This window comes from Lithobates pipiens, unplaced genomic scaffold (assembly GCF_037356315.1).
Source record: "Lithobates pipiens isolate NorthernLeopardFrog02 unplaced genomic scaffold, aLitPip1_a1.2 Scaffold_28, whole genome shotgun sequence".
Lineage (NCBI taxonomy): Eukaryota > Metazoa > Chordata > Amphibia > Anura > Ranidae > Lithobates > Lithobates pipiens.
Window position 1 is genome coordinate 194011200 of NW_027507789.1, and position 15407 is coordinate 194026606.

At 45.1% G+C, this 15407-nt stretch overlaps 1 protein-coding gene across 1 annotated transcript in view; it reads left to right on the top strand.

Moving 5' to 3' along the window:
* Positions 1-2831: 2831 nt before the first annotated feature.
* The window catches only part of TTPAL (alpha tocopherol transfer protein like), a 37706-nt gene continuing 25130 nt past the window's right edge, over positions 2832-15407 (top strand). The window contains exon 1 of the mRNA XM_077460220.1: positions 2832-2988. The gene's annotated coding sequence lies outside the window, so the exon portion shown is untranslated. The remainder of the gene's footprint in view (positions 2989-15407) is intronic.

Here is a 15407-nt window from a genome sequence, read left to right on the forward strand (position 1 = left end):
TAATAAAGGGGCTGCTACGGCCATTAATTACTCCAAAAAGGTGTGATCTCATTTAATGGTAATGGGGTAAGTTTCGGAGTTGGGTGGTCGGTGTAGCAGTAGTGGAAACATCAGTCATGGATTTAACAACCTCTGGATAGACCTCCTCTCACTAGGCCTAGCAGCCGGTAGGGTGCTCGACAAAGTCTCTGCCACAGACTTGTGATGTACACTTAAGCATTCCTGAGGGATGTAGATAAATTTAAAGAGCTATCATACAGTACCAGGTTCTCTTAGCCGATCCGGCAATACCGTATGAGTGTTGATCCAGGCTGCGTCCTTCAACTAAGCCTCCAGGCTCCTTCAGAGAAGCCAGCCTTGTGCACGGCCTTCTCCTGAAGAGTCCTCCCCCGGGGGTTCTTCAGTTGCTGGGCCTCTCCATTCAGGTGAGATGCCACCAGACCACCTTTGGATCAGTAGGCCCCGAAACTTCACTCGGGCCCGTCCCTGCAGTTGTGTCGCATCTGGCCAGCCGGCCCCGAGACTCGGGATGCATGGTTAAACACCCCGGGCCGGGAGGGCCATGGGGCTGGGTCAGGAGGACCACCAGAACCGAACAGACAAATTCAAAGCCAACCAGCCAGATACATTGCATGTTGCAGCCACATTATCTGCATTGGCCCATAATATTTCTTGGGACAAAGTCTCAAACAGCTCATCATCCCCTGATAAGTCAGACAGGGAATTTATTTCTGAGTCCCGCAACTCCTCTGCTGGCAAATATTTACATACAGTCCCACTCATTACAACTTCCCCAGAGTTCTCACCCACATCTGCAGCGGATTCCTTGGGAGTGATCTCTTTCCCCAGATCCGATCCAGGCGGGTTCTGAGATAGGCCTCTACCACGGCTGCAGGAGGGTTTCACGTGCCCCACCTTCCTCTGAGCAGGTGTAGGGATTGTGGTAATGGTGGATGAAGCAGTGTCCATGATGTCCGGAGTGGCTCCTCCGGTGACGGTAGTGACAGCATCTCCCTCCTGGATACTGGTTGTAGTGGTTGGCATACAAGTTGCAAACCTCACCACAGGAGCATATACAGCGGACTCCTCAGTGGTGATGCCCATGGCCCAGTCCATACGATATACACGAGGCGGCACAGTGGGTTGCTCCACTTTAAATAGGTACTCTCCACATTTTGGGCATCAGACAAATGGGCGGAGACTTGCGACCAGTCCCTCGCACTTGTTGCAGAGCATTCCCAGTGCCTCGACATCTCCCGTTGTATACAGTACAAAACGCCCCTGCGGTCTCAGGTGAATTCCTGTATCCATGAGCAAAGTCCCAGGTAGTCTCACACTTGTGGCGTTTCCCACTGAAGGCATCCTGGGTCCCATGATGGACGATGTTCCTGGCATCCGGAACATTTTTTCTCTGAAAAGCAAATAAATCGCAAATAAAAAAACCTTTTTCTTCTTTCTCCTACGACACACTCACGTGGTGCAGGAAAAGAACAGGCAAGACTCCTCCCACTGGTTCCTCCAGTCACGCAACTCGCGGGCTTTTTTTTTCTGACTCCGCCCACAGTCTACACACCAGGCAGTGGCCGGCAATCACTCCTTGTAAAATGGCACAGTCCAAAAAACAAACCCTCTACCGTATAACTTCCACACAAATAGTTCTCTTTAGTTGCGAGAGGTAACGGTAAATCCCGGACGAGCCCCCACATGTAGCACTAACCCCCAAAGGACCTGCTGGATTTATTTGGGCTTACCGTTACCTCCTTTTTTTCTTCTCTGTCTAGGGATTCCCATGGTAGATGGCCCAAAGAATGGGGAAACTGACACTGAATCTTCTTTTGGGTTTTTTATTTATCCATTTTTCAATAAAGGGTAGAGGGTTAGGAGTGAGTTCGGGAAAGGAGGACCACCAGAACCGAACAGACAGAAAATAAAAGATGGAACCCTGAACCACGTGGCGTCGGCACCTTAAATACCACCTCCCAGAATGCACAGCAGGAAAACACTCCCACTGAGCTGGTTCCGAGAGACTAGTGGCATTCAAAGCGCCCAGCTAGACTGCGTTTCTACTCTTGCCGGCGGAGAAAGCGACATCTGTGGTCAAGGAGAACCCAGTGCAACCCAGCTGGACTGGCACTGAAACCAGAAATTTAGAGAAATAGTCCTGAAACCCAACTGTGGTTTCAGGCAAATTAACTTTTTAAAAAACCATAGCGCCTTCTCGTCAGGAGCCAGCCCTACACTTGTATAGGACAGGCTGGTTGCTATGGGCAACATATATGGAACAGGGCACAGGGTTGCTATGGGCAACATATATAGTTCTTGTATAGGGCACTGATTGGGCAAAGTATAGTTCTTTTATAGGACACTCTAGTTGCTATGGGCAACATGAGATAGAGCATGGATTGCTATATGCAAAATATATAGTTCTTGTATAGGACACTCTGGTTGCTATGGGCAACATATATGGGACATGGCACTGGGTTGCTATGGGCAACATATATAGTTCTTCTATAGGACACTGGTTGCTATAGGCAACATATACTGTCTTTATATAGAGAACTTCAGGCTGCTATGGCTACCATGTACAGTTGTCATATAAGGCCCTCAGATTGCCATGGGTAACATATACAAATCTTATAGAAGCCTCTTGTAACACATGAGATGCCATACGTTCATCTTCTACTGTCAGGACCCCCCATACTACTATCACTAAGCAGACATGGATGGTGAGCAGAGCGCCCTCTGCTGGTAGGTAGCCGCCTCTAAAGGCAGTCTAAGAACGTAAACAGGTGCGCGCACGTAGAAGGCGGGGGATAACGCGCGCCCCGCTCAGTGCATTTGCAGTTGGAACGGCGTCCAGGTGGGTGGTAACCTGAGGCGCGCACACGTGACCTGTCAGATGAGCGTGCAGGTGAGAGGCTGTGCAGAGAGAGGCAGGAGAGCTGACCGACACCGCCTGATGACACGGACTCCTCCCCCGTCCTGCAGGTAAATGGTGCCTTCCGCCTCTGTATAGATGATACCACTGGGGGTTATGGGGGAAGCAGGTACTTGGATGGTCTATGTGTGTGATCTATAGATATTGTATCAGGGGGATGTCTTTATATGGGTGGCCTGTAAACAATGTATCAGTTTGTCCTATGGAAATGTCCTGTTTATGTATGATCTATGGACAATGTGCGTATGTGATCTATCTCTGTGTGATATACTGTGTGTGTGTGTGTGTGTGTGTATATATATATATATATATATATATATATATATATATTGTGTCTATCATCTATGTACAATGTAACAGTTTGTTCTATGAAAATGTCATTGCATTATGTATGATCCATAAACATTGCATGCATGATATGTGGACGGAGCACACATGTTATCGCATTATGTATGATCCATGAATGGTGTTTGTATGATCTATAGACATTGTATAGATGTGTGATCTGTGTATATAATATACTGTATTATATGTGTATATATTTATATATGTGTGCTCTATAGGCAATATTTAAATGTGATCTATCTATATGTCATCCATAATTGCCATATCTGTCCCTTTGCACCAAGGGAGCTCACAATCCAGTGACCCCGCTACAGCTATAAACATACAATAGGGCTGTGCTGGGTGGAATCACTTCACTTGTCTTTTGGGTTGGTCAAAGAAACCCTCAAAGACCCATGGAGGATATGGAGGACAGGCCAGGGAGCAGGGAGCGGGGTTATATTGGGGAAGTGCAATGATGTGTATGGTCAGTGGTTTGGATATAGGAGTAAAGCGTCTTATGTCGCCACCCTATATGAAATCGTATGAACCCCTCACTATAATATTTCCTTTTCCCCTTAGGTCCACCAAACAAGAGTGTAAAGATTTCCATCAGTAGGTCGCAAAACACTCAATTGCTCAATCTTTGGTCAGCTCCTAGCCTTCGTATCTGCGCTTCCCTGAACTTCCTGTTGGGGAGTGTGCACTGTTTTACATCAATGGGTGGCCATTCTGCCTAATGTTCAGGGACTACATACATAGTGATGATTGTACAGTCAGATTGCATAGTGTATGGTCACCTTAAGGGGAGAGACTTGGGAGTAGGGATGAGCTTGTGTTCAGTCTGAACCCAGAAACTAGCAGTCATTGCTGGAACATTGGGATATTTCCCACCCTGCTGCTGCACTTATATGAGGGGGTGGCAATGTTTATGACATGGGTTGCCCTCATGTACCCATGGTAAGTTATTTAGGTTGGACCAAACCCAAACTCCTCATTACTGTGGACACAGATGTCTGCACAGAGCATCAGCGTGACCGTGCGCAATCTCAGCCGAGAGTGTGCATGGAAGGGTGGCTACACTGGAGCTCCATAGGGACCCTGTTAAGCAGTGTAGCCACCCGATAAACAGGATGTGGAAAAAATGTGCATGCTTATATTTGCTAAAATGATGCCCCCAAACACAGAAAAAGAGGTTGTGCCAGATCCTATACCACACTCCGCTAAGTGCTTCTGTCAGTAAGGCTGGGTTCACACCGCTGCGGGTGGGAGATCCGGATGTGATTCGCACTGCAGTGCAAATCATATCCGATCTCTGTAGCAATGCGAGTTCAGCCATACAGATAGTATCGCTGAATTCGCATCGCACCCGCCGCAAACTCGCACGGGACCCTTTTTTTGGTCCACAGCAGAATCGGATCGCATGGGTGTTCACACCATGCAATCCGATTCCTGTCCGAGTGTGCAGATCGCACTGCGATATGCGGACGGATCTGGGGGTGTCATTAACATTTCATTGACACTCCCAGCAGTCCGCATAGGGCAGTGTGAACTGCCGGCGGGAGGCATGCGATGCGGGAAAACGCTGCGGATTCGCGGCGTTCCCGCATCGCTATGGTGTGAACCTAGCCTTATACCGCTTCCTCCAGTCTGACCCTCAGAGAGATAGATTATTATAGCTGCATTGAATGCAAGCCTAGCCGAAAATAGCTTGTAGAATCTTGAATGCTTTATTGGACAGAATACAGCCTTTCTATACACTTTTAACACAAGGGGTTAGATAACGAGGTAGGGCTGGCTCATGGATACTCCCCCCTCCCCCTTAGCACAACTTAAAAAAACAATTATATAATTAACACAACACTTGGTGACGGTTCACACTGAGGCAGCACGACTTGCAGTGCGACTGCCTCAGGCGACCTGCGCACGACCGCTGCGGCTACTTGCAAAATTACTTCTCTATAGAAGCCAATGCAGGTCGCCTCAAGTCACCCCCAAAGTTGTACAGGAACCTTTTTCTAAGGCGGAGCGACTTGTGTTGCTCCGATTTAGAATGGTTCCATTGTACAGAACGGGACGCGACTAAGTCGCCTGACAAGTCGTCCTAGTGTGAACCGACCCTTAAGGCAGCTTAGGTGACCAGACAGTGCATCTCTGGAGGTCGATGTGATCAGCTCTTTCAATGATCATGTATTGTTCAGAATTAACCAAGGATAGTCTTTGGGCAAATCCAAGAAAACCTTCTCACAATAGCAGAGTTGATGACATCAGCATCTTCTATGAGCCCCAAAGTTATGAATCGGTCACTATTTATAATATGGCAAATTTACAGGGTTCCCAGAGTCTGTGTGTCTTTGGGGGATGATATGGACCTAAAAAGTAACTCCACCTCCAGGGTCCCAGGGCATACAGCTCACAAAGAGCACCATTCCCCCAAATGCCAGGGCCCATGATCAGTGGCGCAAGAGGCTAGCATTCAGTCCCCTCCAAAAGCCTCTGTCAGAGGTCAACTAGGAAAATATATATTTTATGTCTGTAGGATATATAGATAGAGAGATATATATATATATATATATATATATATATATATATATATATATATATATATATAAAATCTCTATCAAAGAAATGACACTTTGCTACAATGTAAAGTAGTGAGTGTACAGCTTGTTTAACAGTGTAAATTTTGCTGTCCCCTCAAAATAAATCAACACACAGCCATTAATGTCTAAACCTCTGGCAACAAAAGTGAGTACACCCCTAACTGTAAATGTCCAAATTGTCAATATTTTGTGTGGCGACCATTATTTTCCAGCACTGCCCTAACCCTCTTGGACACGGAGTTCACCAGAGCTTCACAGGTTGCCACTGGAGTCCTCTTCCACTCCTCCATGATGACATCACGGAGCTGGTGGATGTAGAGACCTTGCGCTCCTCCACCTTCCATTTGAGGATGCCCCTCAGATGCTCAATAGGGTTTAGGTCTGGAGACATGCTTGGCCAGTCCATCACCTTTACCCCCAGCTTCTTAAGCAAGGCAGTGGTCATCTTGGAGGTGTGTTTGGGGTCGTTATGTGGGAATACTGGCTTACAGCCCAGTCTCCAATTTCTTCAGTGTTGTCACATGAAAATATATAATAAAATGTTTACAAAAATGTGAAGGGTGTACTCACTTTTGTGAGATACTGTATATATAAATATACAGTGGATATAAAAAGTCTACACCCCCCTGTTAAAATGTCAGGTTTCTGTAAAATAGAAATATGAGACACATAAATAATTTCAGAACTTTTTCTACCTTTTTTAATGTGACCTATAAACTCAGTTGAACAAAAAAAATGTTTTTTTTTTTTTTTGTGGAGGGAAGTAAAAATAAACTAAAATAATAGGTTTGCATAAGTGTGCACACCCTTAAATAAATACTTTGTTGAAGCCCCTTTTGGTTTTGTTAAAGCACTCTTTTAGGTATGAGTCTATCAGCATGGCACATCTTGACTTGGCAGTATTTGCCCACTCTTCTTTGCAATAACACTCCAAATCTGTCAGATTGCGAGGGCATCTCCCGTGCACAGCCCTCTTCAGATAACCCACAGATTTTCAATCGGATTCAGGTCTGGGCTCTGGCTGGGCCATTCCAAATCTTTAATCTTCTTCTGGTGAAGCCGTTACTTGATTTGGATGTATGCTTTAGGTCGTTGTCATGCTGAAAGATGATGTTCCTCTTTCTAGGAGAAGCCTGAAAGTTTTGTGCCAATATTGACTGGTATTTGGAACTGTTCATAATTCCCTCTACCTTGACTAAGTCCCCATGTTCCAGCTGAAGAAAAAAAAGCCCCAAAGCATAATGCTGCCTCCACCATGCTTCACAGTGGGTCTGGTGTTCTTTTGGTGATGTGCAGTGTTGTTTTTGCACCAAACATATCTTTTGGAATTATGGCCAAGTTCAACCTTGGTTTCATCAGACCAGAACACGTTTTCCATTAATTGTCTTTCAGGACAGCCACCTGAGAGACCCTCCCCTCTGCAGGAATCACTGCACCAGCCATCTCTAAATTTCCTCCTCCCCTGCTGGTTCCTCAATTATTGTGTCTCCTCCAGAGGGGAGACACCGCATGGAACCAAGTCCAGTGAGCCAGTGTAGCTCAGGATGGAGTACAGAGCTCCGAGGACCAACTTGTCTAAAAGGCTTACCTGCCAAACAACGCCACCCTCCACAGCTCCGAGTGCAGGAGAAAGCAGAGGGAGCCCCGATTCAGTAAGAGGAGGTCCCGTCCCCACAGTCATGCCAAGCCCCACAGGCATCCTCAGCATTTAGAGCCGCGCTGGGCTCGGTGGATGTAAATTCAGCCGGGTGACATCACGTCTGGCAGAAGGGGAGGATACTTCCGGTTGACCCGTGGATCACTGAAAAGGGATCAGATGAGGGCTGGGGAGGAGCCACGTTTGCTGTAGAGACAGCATTGGGCTCCATTGGCGGCACGAAGCGATGTCCGAAGCAGAGATGCAGACTGCTCCAACAGAGGCCAGCTCCAGCTACTCCAAGGTAAGGGGGACCTGGGGAGGAGCTCCCCTTACCTCATCTCCCACTCCACCTACCTTTTCTTGGGGGGGGGGGGGGGGTACTAATCCTCTAGTGCCAGGGGCAAAGAACATGGGCCTTAGGGAGGGAAAGCTTACATGTTTTAAAGCTGCACACCTGCAATAACTGCAGAAAAGTTGAACAAGAAATATGTTTAAATATCTACCTTTGTTTATTTCAGCTCTAAGAGGAGGTGTCCCTCATGTAAAAATACACTTGGGGACTCCTGGGTAAAAACGCTATGTAAGGAATGCATAGACAATGTAGTTCAGTAACATTTCCACTGAACAAGGCAGTGATTTAGCAGCCTCAGTTAAAAAACTGGCTAATTCCTTTCATTCATTTAAAACATTGTTCCCAGGTTTTCAGATCCCACAGCCTCAGACTGCTCCTCTAGCCCTTCAGAAGGTAGCGTTCTCGAAAACGCAAGTACCCTCCACAAGTACGGGCCCACCAGAAGCCTCCAGGAAGAAGGCGCCAGGTAGTGCAGCTTCCGGTTCCCAGGAATCAGATGGGGAAGCTCTGGAAGGTGATTCCAGAAAACCCTCCCAGTATAAGCTTTCATTGGAGGAAGTAGAAAGCCTCCTGGGGGCCATTTATACCACCTTAGGTATGCAACCTGAGAAGAAAACCCTAACATTACGTGACAACATTTACCAGGGCCTGGGAGAACTAGAAAGGAAAAATTTTACGGTCCATGAGGTCTTAGTGGAAACAATAAAAAAGGAATGGCAGAATCCGGAGAGGAAACCCATTCTTTTCAAAAGATTTAAAAAGATTTCCATTTGCGGATGATCCAGCGTCAGTTTGGAATAAGATCCCCAAACTGGACGCAGCATTCTCCCAAGTCTCGAGGCACACAGACCTAGCCTTCGAAGACATGGGAGTGCTGTCCGACGCATTGGACAAAAGAATGGATTCCCTCCTGAAGAAATCATGGGATTCTGCAGTAGGGAGTCTAAAACCAGCTATGGCAGTTAGGCCTCATGTACACTGCTGCTGGTAAACGGACGTTCAGAGGCAGTTGGATGCTTTTTCTCAACTGCTCCTGAACTCACCCAATGTTATCTTATGTGTACAGGTTCGTTTAATGTTGTTTTTAGGCGGTTGCGTTTATAAGCTTTTCTTTTGAAGGCAAAAAAATAATTTCAGACACTAAATGTAGTAACTTGCGTTCAGCCGCGTTTCGTTTACAGGCGTTTTTCATTTTTGGCTATTTTGAAAAAAAAATAAAATTGTGTGTATATATATATATATATATATATATATATATATATATAAAACGCAGCAAAACTGATGTTTTTAAATGTGGTTTATTATCTGTCAAGTTAAATTGTCCAGGGGAGGTTGTAAAAACGTCCCATGTTCATTAAGCCTTACTGTGGTGGCCTGAAACATGGAGTTCTGGTTTACACAGATACAGGCCCACATTGAGGAGGGAACACCAAAGGAACAAATATTATCGTCTTTTCCTACGCTCCTCAAGGGTATTGCCTATATAGCAGATGCATCTGCGGAGTCAGTACGGATGGCTGCAAGGTCCTCAGCCTTGTCAAACTCTGCAAGAAGAGCCTTTTGGTTAAAAGCTTGGCAGGGGGATGGCGCTTCTAAAGCCAAGCTCTGTGGGATCCCAATAACGGGATTTGTTGTTCGGGCCATGGCTGGAAAAAGTACTAGATTGGATAAGAAGAAAGCATTTCCACTGAATTGCAAACCAACCTGGGGGCAACCGCAACAAGGAAAGAAAAGACCAAGAACGGATACAAGGTCTCGCTTTGGACCACACAGGGCTAAGAATCAAAAAAAGACCCTGGATTCAGTCTTTTATAAACGATGTTCTAGCCCCCATTCTGGATATGTCTATTTCAGTGAGATTTCAAAGCCGCGTGTCGGTGCGATTTGCACTGCAGATTTGCGTCTTCATACGAAGCCAATGCAAAAAGTAGTGGCTATACCAGATCGATGTTGGAGATGTGATGAGCAGGGCACATCTTCACATGTGGTGGTCCTGCCTGGTAATAAAACCATTTTGGTTGGCTATATTTCAGCTTAGCCATTTGATTATGGGCAAGATTTGGCTGGAGACCAGGCATAGATCCCAGAGCCACCCACGGGTATCTACGCCACTTCCACCTCTTACAGAGGATGGTGGCGGCAGCACCCGACAGCCGAGGGATAGATTGCATTGGGTGCCGACATAGCGGGTGCCCTGGACAGGTAAGTCAGCAGTTGTAGTATTTGTAGCTGCTGACTTAAAAAATAATTGAGTAACTCCACTTTAAAAAGGGAATATTTCTAATCTAGCTGAGGGTAGGCAGAGCTCTGATTCTCAAGTATTGAAGATCCCTACAATATGGGTTGCGGAATCAAACTATACTATGTGTATGGAGGAGCTGCTAGCTATAGCAAACAAAAATGATTCAAAGTTTAGGGAAGTATGGCCTCTATGGGTGAAGGTCTCTGATTCTCCTTGGCTATTGACTTTTATAAGATAAGAGATACTGGCAACTCCTTATCGGAAGTCATGCCTGGTCAACCTTCCCTGGCGGATGCTTCTTCCCTCTTGTTTGTGTTTTTTGGATTCCCTTTTGGCCTCTTTCACACAGTGCGGAGTGAGGCTGTGATCCACTTGCTCAGCAGGGAATCTGTCCACTGAGCAGGCAGATGACAGGTCCATGGACACAGCCTGCTCTCCTTTATGGGCGGCCGGATGTACACGGACCACCTGTCTGTTTACACCAAAATGCCCTCCGATCCAGTAGACCAGGGGTCTCCAAATGTTTTAAACAAAGGGCCTGTTTACAATCCTTCAGACTTCAGGGGGCAGGATGTTGGTGTCAGTGGGAGGAATAGTGCCCCATCATTGGTTCCTGTAGGAAGAAGTGTGCTCCGCCATTGCTAAACTTTTTTTTACTAATGCAGACTTCAGAGACAACATGTTTACTTGCTGCCTAATATATTCCCCCCCTTTTCAGATTTTGTTGTAATGAAATAATCAGTGTTATTCACTTTACCTGTCAGTGGTCATAATGTTATGGCTGATTGGTGTATGAATGTATTTATAGGGTATGCTGGTATTTTTTTAATTTTTTTCCCTATGACAAGGGTTCATTAGACTTTACATGAATGAAATAAGAAGTGGGTGCCTGTCTCTGTGGGTGCCTGTCTCTGTGGGTGCCTGTCTCTGTGGGTGCCTGTGTGTATGTGTGTGTGTGTGTGTGTGTGTGTGTAATGTATGTCTGATTTTATATCTCCATGTCCTGTAGATATCGGGGAATTGCAACACTTTTAATGGTAATCAGCAGCGAGGCTAAAAGCTTCCATCAAAGTTAAATACACAGATAAAATGCTTATACAGGAGTTGTTTTACCTGCTAAAGGATTCATATTTCCGTCCATCCAGTCCTGAGATTTACACAGCTCTATCTGGCATCTATGGATCCCCTCCCCATGACAGGAAATGCATTGCCTCCTAGCTCTTTAAAAAGGCGGTCCTACAGCAACATGGCCAGTCATTCATGTTTCCTCCATCCAGAGGGGGCATGTTGTCTGCAGGAACCACTTTTTTCTCTGCTCTTTTCTGTGCTCTTTCTCCTGCTCCTAGTCTGTCAGTTTTGCTGTCTTGGGACTGTAAGAAGCTGATACAAAATCACTTTCACTGCTTATTTTTACATCTTACTGTACATTTATGGATGAATACAGGGCCACCCCTGCTTGCCTACCCAATATACTATTTATTTTATAAAGGGACACCAGGAGTGCCGGTGTCTTGTAAAATAGTGTCCCCCATGCGCAGTACACAGGAACACAGATTCCAAAAATTGCCGAGGACGAACGGCGCCTGCGCCGTGAGTCCAGGTTCTATCCCCACTATCCAAGTGGACATAGAGTTAGAATAAAAAAGAGCCAAGCGGAGCCCGAAGCGTGGCGAGCGAAGCTCGCCCGCGAGGGGCCCTCTAAAATTCTTAACCCTATGTCCGCTTGGATAGTGGGGCTATCTCCTCCACTCACGGCGCAGGCGCCGTTCAACTTCGGAGTTTTTCAGAAGCTTCGGCTGCTCCGTACTGCGCATGCGCAGTACGGAGCGGACAGCATATGATGGGCGGACTGTATTAGGCAGAACAGGGATCCAATCAGAATGTAGTGTAGATAGGAGAAGCTGTTGCTGGATAGAATTGCATTGTGTGTAATACCTAGTTGAAGCAGGATATTGATGTAGATTTCTGCGGACAAAATTTCATTTCTCAGAATCGAGCGGAACGATGAAGCTCTGTCCATGGCGGCCAATCTGGTTTTGTCGAAGAGGATGAATCCGCGTCTTCTGTATGGCTGCCATAGGCATTGCACAGTGGTAGGATGTTCAGTATCTCTGCTGGCTACTGGGTTCCTAAACACCGCTGGTCAAGTAGGGTGAGGGGTACTACAGACACCAACTTATCAGGGGAGGGGATTATAGTGATTGAATGCAGTTTTTCTAACACATGTGTTTGTATCCCCCTCCCCTTATAAAAGACCTATAGCCCAATTAGAGTCTACTGGCATCTGTAGCCTACAGCGCGGGTGACATAAACCTCATTAGTCCAGCAATATCTTCTTTAACCTGTTCCCATAGAACTCCTACCTTGTACAAAGTCATAACAGCTAACATTAGTCTAGTCTAGCTTTTCTGTGGAAGCTGGGAGTCCAGAAACCCTTAGATCAGGGCCCAACAAATACCAGTTGCCAGATTCCCATGACAACTAGAAATTACGTCCTGGCACCTGGGCTTTTGTCAGCCAACATGATAGGTGTTTTTTTTGGTTGAAAATTAAGCTGTGTTAATTAAAAAAAATTCAAAGCAAATTTCAAGCCAGGCGTTGGGTAACCTTGTCAGATGACCAGAAAACCTAGACACTCGCTACACACTGTATAAAAGAGAGCAAAAAATAGGCCCACTTCCCCTATCTCAATGCTTTGGTGCTCAAAATCTTTCTCAACATAAACAATTGATTAAAACAAAGATCGAAAATAAAATGCGAAATATAACTTGATGATAATCAACAGCTGCTTAAAACTAAAACATATAAAGACATCCAAGAGGTAAACGGGTCCAAAAGTTCATAACCAGTACCAGGTTTTATGACTGACTTTCATATGTTAATACTCATATGAGGAAGCAGCACACACATTACAATGATAGATGGTGATAAAAAGTCCAGAAAAGACACAAAGATACAGGCGGTGTTCCTAGTGTTGATTGATTGATAAGTGTGCACCTTTCACTGGAATCTTTACCACTGTGCGGATAGGTAGGTAGTCCCAGTAAACTGAACCGCCTCCGTTTATTCCTTCCAGTTGTTGCTCAGACACTGGGATGCAAAACTTCACTTCCGGTTGCCGTAAGGTCATGCACTGACGCGTTTCATCATTACGACTTTGCCTGAGGGCGTGGCCTTATCTCAAATCTTCTGAGCAAAATTAACCGCCTTGATGCCAAAATCGCTCTACTCATGGGTACACACTAGCGGTGACTCAAGCAATGCTCACAAAGTACCTATCTCTCAGTACCTTGCTGATACCAGCTGACACTGAACATTAGACCATTACAGTCTCTGTTTAGATCACATGTAAGCCTATAAATTTAAAGAGAAGTGACATATTATGGTCTTTAAAACATAGTTTAATATTCTGGACAGTGGTGGTGCGTCCATATGGGCGCCGCCCCTTCTCTCCAGCCACCCCTCTATCACCAATAGATTCATGCAATGCATGAATCTATGGCTGCCGCTGCCACCCCTTGCCGAGCACCTGAATTACAGCAGGGTATATATATATATATATATATATATATATATATATATATATATATATATATATATATATATATATATATATATATATATATATATATATATATATATATATATATATATATATATATATATATATAATTTTCAAGCACATGATTAGAGCCATAGGCTCTAATAGGCGTAAAAAAGGAAACCGTGAGCGCCATGCTTGGAGCTTGCAGTTCACTCAGCTGTCTTAGGAAAGCGACTGAGTATTCACTTTTCTAACACTGGATCTCCTCTCTGCCAATCTACCCGATTGGCTGAAATTACAGTCGCTGTGATTGGATCAGGTGTCCAATCATAGGAGAGGACAGGAGGAGCAGACTGGAGAAGACATCAAGGACATGGAGGAAACCGCTTGCCGCCGTCACCCACTGTGGGCATTTGCTGGCACAGTGGGGTTGTAATGGGGGGGGGTTTCAGTTTGTTTGAGCACTAGCCGCCACTGATTCTGGGCCTATATACATCAACCCACAGGTGTTGCACGTAATGAATTCTTTAATAGAGAATTCCTTGTTGTTAGAGGTTGATGTAAACTTGTCTAAATCCCCTCGAGACTAGACGCTTCTCTACACGCCTTACACTTTCTACATGCGAAGAAGCCATCTCTGTCCCAAAATGATGGTAATCTAGTTGGGGGGGGGGTTGAGTGTTTTATCCAGGCATAAAATATGCCAGTGAGTCTTAGAAATTATCTCCACTTCTTTATACTGCACATGGAAAGCAGAAACAAAACCCCATTCATGGCTTTTATTGTTTTATCTCTGGTGCATTATCCCTCAAACATTCGTCACGGGGAGTTGCCCTTATCGCCTCTACAACTGTATTGAGCATTACAGCCTTTTTCTAAAAATCTGTTTTTCAAAACTTGAGATTGTACTTCATAATTCTCAGTGGTGGAGCAATTCCCTTTTACCCGCATTATTTGGCCTTTGGGAATGTTTCTTGGCCAAAGAGGATGGTGACCACTATGTGTGGGCATAAAGCTATTGCGACCCGTTGGCTTGAAGAATACCTCCAACCTGTCATTATGTCTATAGATACCGACAATCTCAAAAGTTAATCTGTTCCTTGCTCCACTGGCTAGGCAATTTTTATATTATTTACATTACAGTTTAAATGCTGTAAATATATGTTCAAAGAAGATTCTGATCCTGTCCATATGAGGAACAGATCGTCTACGTATCGTCTATAATAAAAAAAAAAAAAAAAAAAAAAAAAAAAAAGCGCCACCCTCTTTTTTCATCAAACATTTGTCCTCCCACGTTCCCATAAAGAGATTAGCTATGCTGAGTGCCAATTTTGTGCCCATAGCTACTCCTCTATTTTGGGTAAAGAAATTGTTAAAACAAAAATAATTGTGGGAAAGACAAAAGTCCAAAGCATTCCGCAAAAAAAAACTTTCTGGGTATTGGGTAAATCCTCATTTTTTTGCTCAAGGCCCAAATAAGGGCAAGTTTAAGCATCGTCGTGCTGGATAGTACTGTATATAATGTCACATCTGATGTAACTAGGAATATCTCATCCTTCCAGTTAACTCGACTTCTTGCAGCAATTGCAGAAGATTTTTGGTATCTTTAAAGTGGAGTTCCACCCATTTAAAATTCAGCAGCTACAAAAAGTGTAGCTGCTGACTTTTAATAATCGGACACTTACCTGTCCCATGTCTAGCGATGTGGGCGAACGAAGCCCCGCTCCTCTTTGCCGGGCACGCACTGCACATGCCGCACCGTGAT